Source organism: Mytilus galloprovincialis, chromosome 4 (assembly GCF_965363235.1).
Source record: "Mytilus galloprovincialis chromosome 4, xbMytGall1.hap1.1, whole genome shotgun sequence".
NCBI classification, from domain to species: domain Eukaryota; kingdom Metazoa; phylum Mollusca; class Bivalvia; order Mytilida; family Mytilidae; genus Mytilus; species Mytilus galloprovincialis.
This window is the reverse complement of record NC_134841.1, coordinates 59,062,509-59,072,962: the sequence shown is the minus strand read 5'-3', so window position 1 is coordinate 59,072,962 and position 10,454 is coordinate 59,062,509. Positions and strand designations below refer to the sequence as shown.

General features: G+C 35.0%; 1 long non-coding RNA gene across 1 annotated transcript; it reads left to right on the top strand.

Annotated features, from left to right (window-relative positions):
* Positions 1 to 7,033: 7,033 nt before the first annotated feature.
* Positions 7,034 to 9,696, top strand: LOC143072555 (uncharacterized). Its single transcript, XR_012977232.1, has 2 exons — positions 7,034 to 7,350; positions 9,210 to 9,696. It is a non-coding gene; the product is annotated as an uncharacterized LOC143072555 (long non-coding RNA).
* The last annotated feature ends 758 nt before the right edge of the window (positions 9,697 to 10,454 follow it).

Here is a 10,454-nt window from a genome sequence, read left to right as displayed (position 1 = left end):
GACCTCGACCTCATTTTATGGATCAGTGAACAAGGTTAAGTTTTGGTGGTCAAGTCCATATCTCAGATACTACAAGCAATAGGGCTAGTATATTTGGTGTATGGAAGGACTGTAAGGTGTACATGTCCAACTGGCAGGTGTCATCTGACCTTGACCTCATTTTCATGGTTCAGTGGTTATTGTTAAGTTTTTGTGTTTTGGTCTGTTTTTCTCATACTTTATGCAATAGGTCTACTATATTTATTGTATGGAATGATTGTAAGGTGTACATTTCTAGCTGGCAGGTGTCATCTGACCTTGACCTCATTTTCATGGTTCAGTGGTTATAGTTAAGTTTTTGTGTTTTGGTCCGTTTTTCTCGTACTTTATGCAATAGGTTTACTATATTTGTTGTATGGAATGATTGTAAGGTGTAGATGTCTAGCAGGCAGATGTCTTCTGACCTTGACCTCATTTTCATGGTTCAGTGGTCAAAGTTAAGTTTTCGAGTTTTGGTCTTTTTATCTAATACTATATGTCATAGGTCAACTATATTTTGTGTATGGAAATATTTTATGATCTATATGTCAGTTTTGCAGGTTTTATTTGACCTTGACCTGGTTTTCAAGGTTCATTGCTCAGTGTTAAGTTTTTGTGTTTTGGTCTATTTTCTTAAACTATAAGCAATAGGTCAACTATATTTGTTGTATGGAAGCATTGTTAGCTGTACATGTCTGCCTGACATGTGGTTCAACTGACCTTGACCTCATTTTCATGGTTCATGTTAAGTCTATGTGACAGTCCTAATAAAGCTTTAGATTTAGGAGTATCAACATAATATCAATGATTAGTAAAGAAGGTGAGACATTTCTGTGTGTGCACTCTTGTGTTAATATAAAAAAGAAGATGTGGTATGATTGTCAATGGGACAACTCTCCACAAGAGACCAAAAAATTAACAACTATAGGCCACTGTACGGCCTTCAACAATGAGCAAAGCCCATACCACATAGTCAGTCTTTATATATATTTGAGGGTAAGAAGTTAAGGTTATATATATATATATAGGTATCAAAGGTACCTGCAGGCTTATAATTTAATACGCCAGATGTGCGTATATGTATACCATCTTTTGTTTATTGTTTTCTGTTAATTAAGGTCCATTTTATTACGTCTAGTGATCGAGCTGTTTATTTGGCAATTGCAAATGTCAGTGGGGGTTTAAGAACATGCCTTGTTCAACCTGCTAGTCAAATGCATTTTGTTAAAATATACTTTTTCACTTTTTTGGTCTTTTGGAAAATGCTGTTTGTGCTGTATTGAGACCCCTCTGCCAAGAAATTTGTTTTACATGCACACATAAAGTCGTATAAAAATTGTGGTTTTTATCCAACGCAATCATGTTTGAAATTTGTTTTCAATTTAGACTTGTTTATATTTTATTTGTGTGAATAGACTCATAAATAAAATTAATTTGACAAAACCTATGTTAATACCCCTGCTATAAAGAGCAGTATATAGTGATGGCAGATGCACATATCCATCCATCCCTATGTACTTCTGAAAAGTTTAGCAATGTTTGTGAGCATAGCAGTTCTCATGAATATTCAAAGATGACATCAGTTTCTGGATATCTCATTTATATTTTTCGTCAACAATAACTGCTAAATAACTGTGAAGGCTAAATAAACTGCAAAGAAACAGCTATGGAATGCAATTTGAATGCCTATATGCAAATTAATCATTGCCTTGAAATTTGTAAACTGTGAATGCTAATGAACAGCTATCAAGGAAGAACTCTGAATGCTAATAAACTGCTTAAGAACTGCTGTTCACTTTGACTTGCCCAGTTGGGCTATAGGTCACTGTACGGCCTTCAATAACGAGCAAAGCCCATATCACATAGACAGCTATAACAGGCCCCAGAATGACAGATGTAATACAATTCAGACGAGAATACAAAGTAAATGGCCTAATCTATTTACAAAAAAAATGAAGGGAAAACAAATATGTAACACATCAACAAACGACAACCACTGAATTACAGGCTGCTGACTTGGGACAGGCGCATACAACGATACAGAATGTGGCAGGATAAATAAACATGTTAGGGGGATCAAATCCCTCCCTAACCTTGAACAATGGTGTAACAGTACAACATAAGAACAAACTATAATAAAATGCTTCGCTGAGCGCAGCCTGATACGACTGCAGAGGTTGAACTCTGAACAGTTGGTCCAAATTTGGACACAATATTCAAGTCTGATACTGTCTGAATTTGGATTGTTATCAAATTTTTGGTAAACATAACATAGGTTTCTGACACACACAAAAAATCAAGATCTTAAAAATCTATTGCGCAATACCGTCTAATTAAAGATTTCTTCTTGAAACTTTATTGACAAAAAATTGAACCCCTTAAAAAAATTGGAACCCCCAAAAACTTTTTTGAATCCCCTTTTGGCGCAATTACCAAAAACTTGATCCCTGCATTTCCTTTGTAGTATGGAACCTTGTAGTACAATTTCATAGAGATCCATACACTTAAACACAAGTTATTATCTGGAAACTAGATATATGCTCGTTTTTAACCCTTTTTGACTCCTAATTCCTATATGAATGGGGCAATAACCCCAAACTCAATCCCAGCCTTCCTTTTGTGATATGGAACCTTGTGGTACAATGTAAGATAGATCCATACTCTTACATACAAGTTATTGTCCAGAAACTACAAAAATGCTTGTTTTTAACCCCTTTTTGGCCCTTAATTCCTAAACTGCTGGCACCATACTTATAATACTTATAGACAATCAATTTTTAGATGGTGACGTTCACTTGTCACCATCTTACGGTGTTTATATAAATATATCTCAACTTGTACTATTCGCTCGTGTATGTAAATATGTTTTACATTTTAACGAGAGAAATGTATGTATTACTGAAAAATTATTACACCAGGGTTTTCGATATCACAAACTAGTCAAAACATTTACTAAATTTTATCATCGGTATAAGGACATCATTCGTAAATATAGCTCAACATGCAGACTTCTTATACGTTCAGGTATTTCACATCCAATTTTTTATGGAAATATTCTTTATAAAGCACAAAGGTGTCAGTATTCACCTCAAAAACTAACAAATCCTTTGAATCATTAGACTTATTAAGAAGGGATATAGTTGCGATACTGTTGTCAGGTCATTAAAGATTGCATATTATGGCGTTAATATTGATTGACTTATAGGGTCTTTGCATCGGAACTAAACACATTTATTCAAAAACCAGTTGTTGGCATGACATGGGTTATGTTCTTCTCATATATATGTTATGATGGTATGATACTAAACCCCTAACGGGAAGGATTGTGCCTGATGTTCATATGATGAAATCATAATCTTTCAGTCAGTTTAATTGAAGTCTGGAGCTGGCATGTCAGTTAACTGCTAGTAGTCTGTTGTTATTTATGTATTATTGTCATTTCGTTTATTTTCTTTGGTTACATCTTCTGACATCAGACTCGGACTTCTCTTGAACTGAATTTTAATGTGCGTATTGTTATGCGTTTACTTTCTACATTGGCTAGAGGTATAGGGGGAGGGTTGAGATCTCACAAACATGTTTAACCCCCCCCCCCCCCCCCCCGATTTTTGTGCCTTACCTCCGGCCTTTGTTAGTCTTGTGTTATTTTAATTTTAGTTTCTTGTGTACAATTTGGAAATTAGTATGGCGTTTATTATCACTGAACTAGTATATATTTGTTAAGGAGCCAGCTGAAGGACGCCTCGATCGGGTGCAGGAATTTCTCACTACATTGAAGACCTGTTGTTGACCTTCTGCTGTTGTTTTTTTCTATGGTCGGGTTGTTGTCTCTTTGGCAAATTCCCCATTTCCATTCTCAATTTTATAAGTTATGATCCTGAAAGTAGAAAATGCTTGTTTTGGGCCCATAATTCCTAAGGCAGCAACCATTTGATTTTCTGGGGGGGGGGGGCTATGGTTTTTTTTTCTGGACAAATTTTTTTTTTTGCCTGCGGCGAAAAACAATCTATTTTTTTCGCGACAAGTCGAAAACAATTTTTTTCTTTCAATTTTAGCATTACATATAGTGGCAGCTGAGGGTGAAACAAACAATTTTTTTTTCTCAGAATCAAAAACAAATTATTTTTTTCTCCAAAAACTGGAAACAAACTTTTTTTTCCAAAAAAAACCATAGCCCCCCCCCCTCCCAGAAAATCAAAAGGTTGCTGCCTAAACGGTTGGGACCATCATCCCCAAAATCAACCCCAACCTTAATTAACCTTTTGATTAAATTTCAAAGAGATCCATTAATTTTAGGAGTACAGTGCAAAACAACAAATGTAGCATGTTTAACTGAGACAAACAGAATCGCTTTGTATTTTAAAATTCACCTTTCAGCTATAAAATTTCTAAACCACATTGTAAACTCGCCTAACACTTTAGTCCATAAAATATATAATAATGTAGAGAAAACAAGAAAATGGGTTAACATTGTAAAAGACTGGTTAAATAAATTAGGTTTTGGTCATCTCACTTTTAATACTTTTAATTTAAAATATCACCTAAATAGTATCCAACAAAGAATCTATGACCAGGCTTATCAAATTATGAATTGTTCTATCAATAAATGTGAAAAATTAAATTTCTTTTGTCATACTAAAAGAATTAGAAAAAGGCCCCCATATATTGATATATGTAAATTCAAAACCGACCGATCAGTTTTCAGTAAATTTAAACTAAGTGCGCATTCCCTAGCAATTGAAAGAGGGCGTTATACCAACATTGAAAGAGGTAAACGCATTTGCTTATCCTGTAACAGACAAGAAATTGAGGATGAATACCATTTCTTCTCAATCTGTCCATGCTATAAATCATTAAGGGATACCTATATACAAAATATTAATAAAAATCTTAATAAAAAAGTATATTAATGATTGTCTTTTATTAAGAACATCTGTATAACTTTTTTTGATATGCAACCTATTTTTTGTTTGTGTTCTTTTTTTAATTGTTCATGAACATTAACAATGTGTTAACTGTTGATATTTATAGCCTTTTTCTTCTTCGCTGTGAATACCACTGTCACTCTAATATAATTATAATCAATTTAACTATTGTCAGTTTATTGTCTTAATTTTGAATGCCATAACCATTTAATGTAAATGTGTTTGTGCGAATAAAATATTGTCTGTCTATTGTCTATTGTCTATTGTAAACTAAAGTTATTGTCCAGAGTGTTTTACATATATATACGTCTCTTGATTCAATTCAATTCTTTATTTTCACTAATACACAAATTATGTGATACATGAGGACAAATTCCAAATCAAATACAATATGTACAGAACCTAGACAGGTTACTAATAACACAAGTGTACATGCATCTAACTAAATGAAAGTTTATAGTTTCTTGATAAATATTATGGAACGCATGTTTATCAGAATTATATGCAGTGGTCCCAGCATTATATGCAGTTGCCACACCATTATAGGACCGAAAGTTGCCTGCCCTGTAAGGAGAGGCAGTCTGCCCAGCGGAGCGAGGCCAAAAATTGTTGGACCCATTTTATGCAGAAAATGACAATTTTCCAGTATGCAATCAGTATACAAATCCTTGATGCAATGAACTTCCCTAGAATCCACCACTTCTTAGATTTTTGTTACATTTCAATAAATAAGCACCAGAAATATTTTGAATACGGTTATAAACCAGACTGTTAGATTAGGTGCAGATGCGGATTTAGGGGAGGGGGAGGGGGCCGGGCCCCCCTTTTGAGAAAAAAAGTTGCTAATATAGGGAATCACTGAAGAGTGACGAAATCGGGCCTCCTCATAGGCAGCCAGTGGGCCCCACTTATGAAAATTTCTGGATCCACCACTGAGGTATGCCGGTAAAGTAAGATATTTTTGTTTACGCTTAACCTTTATCCTGCTTTGTGACTCTTCACAAACTATTTTTACTTAATATGAACCACCACCATCACTGATCATCACCTTCATCAACAAAAAACGTATAATGTTGTGACTGCTACATATAAAGTTGTGATCACTGCATATAATGTTGGGAACAATGCATATAATGTTGGGACCACTGCATATATAATGTTGTGATCACTGCATATAATGTTGTGGGCACTGCATATAATGGTGTGACAACTGCATATAATGGTGTGACCACTGCATATAATGGTGTGACCACTGTATATAATGTTGTAAGCTCTGCATATAATGGTGTGACCACTGCATATAATGGTGTGACCACTGCATATAATGGTGTGACCACTGCATATAATGCTGATCATCAACATAAGGCAGTCATGGCGTTCCATAACAATCCCTCCCGTAAGGGATCCGTAAAGGAGTAGTATCATATCACCATAAAATATATGAGTAGTTCAAGAACATAACCACGGTATTGTATTATGCAAACAACTTGTTTTAGACTAGATGTGTGTATTTCCGATGCAAAGACCCTATGAGTGAATCAATACTACAATATCGTAACTATATACTTTCCGTATAAGTCTGTTTAAAGGTTTGGTTTGATTTTGAGGTGACTGACAACATTTTTGTGCTTTGTATAGAATATTGCCATAATAGATTGGATGTGAAATATCTGAACGTATAAGATGTGTGCATGTTGATTTATTTTTATTATGCACAACCACTTAGTCATGATAATATAAACCGATAAAAAAGAGTAAATCTTAGATTAAAAGTATTGATTGAACATGTCGCAACGTGCGCAAAAATACATGGATGTGATAAAAAAAAAATCATTGTAGTTACGCCTGGATTCTGCTGTCAGCAGAATCCAGGCGTAACTACTAGTGATGTCAAACGACGAAGAGGTAAAAGGCAATCTGCACAGGCACTACAAAACAATGTTAGAAAAAACGTATGTAACAGACATAAACCAACGACAACTACTGAAATAACGTGTTCCCGACTGGGGACGAGCACATACAGAATACCAACTTGACATGAGAGTTTCACACTAACATAGTAAGTACTTAACCCAATTCTAACGATTTTCATCTTATCTATTGTGCCAGGTCGCCAATTGTGTATTCTAGATCATGTTATACTAGAATTCTGTTACAGTAATGTTGTTATTTATTTTAGAGTTGTTTGTTTTATTTTGTTACCAGGCCTATGCAAAAGATGAAACAGTTTCAATAGGCAAGGTCTTGGAAAAGTTGAGTGAACTCGAAAACATAATTACCTCTCAGAACCAGGAGTTACGACAACTTAAAGAAAATGAACGAAATCTCTTACAAAGGATTCAGAATTTGGAGCATAAACATGCCTTGAAAGAAAGGGACTTAGAAAACCAAAGTTTGTCTGTTACAGGTAATAAATTTTAAGACTGCATCGAGCAGTATATACTCAAAACTTTCACATTGCTTCTAATCTTTAAAATTCATGTTTTGCGTTTAAGTATTAAAGAGACGAAACATCAAATATTCATGAAATATTCTGGCACATTGTTATTCTACGTACGTCACTTTTTTTCTAATAATTATTTTCTTCCACTTTTTCTGTCCGTGCTAGTTGTCGGCTTTGAATGGACAAATGTTGATGGAACTTTTCTATAATGAGGACCCCTATGTGAAGTTGATCCTTTGACTTTGGAATGGTTCAAGATGACCACCCTTTCTAAGGAAACTGCTTGAATGAGTAAAATATCCATTGGTGACCTTCGGCTGTTGTCTGCTCTATGGTCGGGTACGTTGTCTCTTTGACACATTCCCAATTTCCATTTCAATTCTCAATTTTATTTATTTTAAGATGTAACCTCAACTGGGTAATTTTAAATATGCAGATAATATTTATGGAAATAGGTCGAAAGTTTAACATTGATCTTATCGTTGTGTGTTGTAAAAATAATCAAATTTCTTGAAGCATTACAACAGCCCAGACACCCACTACTTAGTATAATATTAACAGTTTAAATGAAGCTTGGCCGAACTGAAATTGCCTGTACCAAGTCAGGAATATGACAGTTCTTGTCCATTTGTTTTTGATGTGTTTTGTCATTTGATTTTGCCATGTGATTATGGACTTTCCTCTGGGTTCGGTATTTTTGTGATTTTACTTTTTGATATCTGTGTCACCTATTACCATGGATATGTTCAAATTGTCGTTCACCACAATACCGTCCTATTTCCTGGAATATGTCAACGAATAGGCGGATCCAGGGGACCCTGCATGCCCGGCCCCTATTGGTGCGGAAAATTTGACTGAGTATATAGGGAATCACTAAAGCATGACGGGAGCAGCCCACCTTATGAAAATTTCTGGATCCGCCACTGCATCCCCAGATGAGACTTATCACAAAAGAGTTCTCACAATGAGAATGCACCACGGCTTGTGTCACAGTACAGCTTGATTTACTTGCTCTTTCAAATCATCGAAGATCACCACATATTTAGAGTTCGTGTTCCTCAGTCGTAATGTTTTTATTACGGTTTTTTTTTCGTCTTTCGATTTTTGCCATAGCGTTGTCCGTTTATCTATATCCATCGGATTTTTAATGCCCTCATGGTATCTTCTGACTCTTTTTATAAATAAAGGGCAGATTCACAATAGGAAAATCCAAAGTCATGTTTGTAAATACAACTGAACGATATATCGTAAATGATATGAACCAGTCATCTAACACGGTTACAAAAGAATATCATTTATCTATAGTTGATGGTTTAATTTAATTGGTTCTAACCAGACACTCCCATCAGACATTGATATGAGAGAAAAAAGACGTCGATGAGACAGCAACTCCCAAAAATTAACATGAAATGAGCCATCTTAGAGGGCAAATTTCAGATGCTATAAATAGTTAGACCAGACCTCTCCTTCCAAAACAAAAGAAATAAATAAAATTACCAACAAACACTGAGCAAACAACCTTTGTAAAGACTCTAACGTAAGACTGGATGCTTAGTTATTTCACAATGTGAACATTTGGAAAATGTTTGGCACTGAACTAGACTTGAAACCAAATACTGTTATTCTGAAAGTTTTAAAATTGAAGATCGAACAATTAACAGAATTCGAGATAAAGATATAAAGATTTCAACATATTTTCCCTCTTGGAATGAAGATAATACCAATTTTGTTTCGGGCACATGATGCCATCTATTCAACGTGCTATCAACATTTTCGAAGTTTAACACTTTCTCTTATGATATGGTTCATTTTTATCATTTCAGTCCAAAAAAGAGCACCATCTGAACCCGTTGCCTTTTATGCGTATATGTCATCTGGTGAGCAAAATCCAGGGCAACACCAGACTATGGCCTTCGACCACGTAGTTACAAATATTGCAAGTGCCTACAACAAGTACACCGGGATATTCACTGTTCCGGTCACAGGACTTTATGTTCTAACGATTACCCTTTCTGGATCACCATCATCACAAATTCCACTTCAGTTTACTCGAAACAATGAAATCCTAGGAGCCATAGATTTATTTGCAGCCTCTGGTTCAGTCGATACAAATCCAACTGTTTCATCTACAATAGTTGTTTCATTAAGCAAAGGAGATTCCTGTTTTATTAGAACTAGTGCATCATACACAACAGCTGGAACTATTTACAGTACCGACCTCTCGCGATCATCATTTGCTGGATGGTTGGTGTCAGCATCCTAAATAGGTAGTGGAATCTTTTGAATTAAATAAAGTTTTTATTACAGAAACTTTTATTACTATAAAACTCAAACTATTTATATTGTTAAAATGAGTCATAAAATACTACTGTTGACGTTTGATTAGCAGTAAATCGAGGAGTAAACCCGAACTATACACAATAAATGACTTACTGTTATTATATTAAAGCATCGTGAAAAAAAATACATTTTATGTAAAAACAAAACATATTTTAACAAGAGCGATAAAACAAAAATTATATCCGGTTATAGGAGAACATAGAAATATGTCAATTCAGACTGTTTGAGTTCATCTTCATCCAATTGGTGGGACCCCTTTTTATTCCAGTATGCGAGACATAGGTATCAACATCCTGCGTCGGCGTCGGAGTAAACTGTATGTTTAAAACTTTATATTTCAGAATGTAGAAGACCTGGATGCTTCATGTTTTGTATATCTTGTATGCAGATACCTTATGTAACCAGAGACATATAATACCATTTTGTATTATATGTCTCTGGTGTTACGAAGTTTCCGTCTATCATATGTCAAATGTTCTTGACCTCATTTTCATGGTTTAGCGGCTGCTTGAAAAAAAAAATGCCATGAGAATTTCTCACTTAATATGAGTAATAGGATAATCATATTTGGTTTATGGGTTTCAGTGCAACGTTTACAGTCCGTCAGACAGGGTTCACCTGACCTCAACCTCATTTCATGGATCAGAAACCAAGGTTAAACTTACCGTGATTAAGCCCGTTTCCCTCAACTGTAAATAGAATACTGTAATGGGTACATGTCAGTTTGG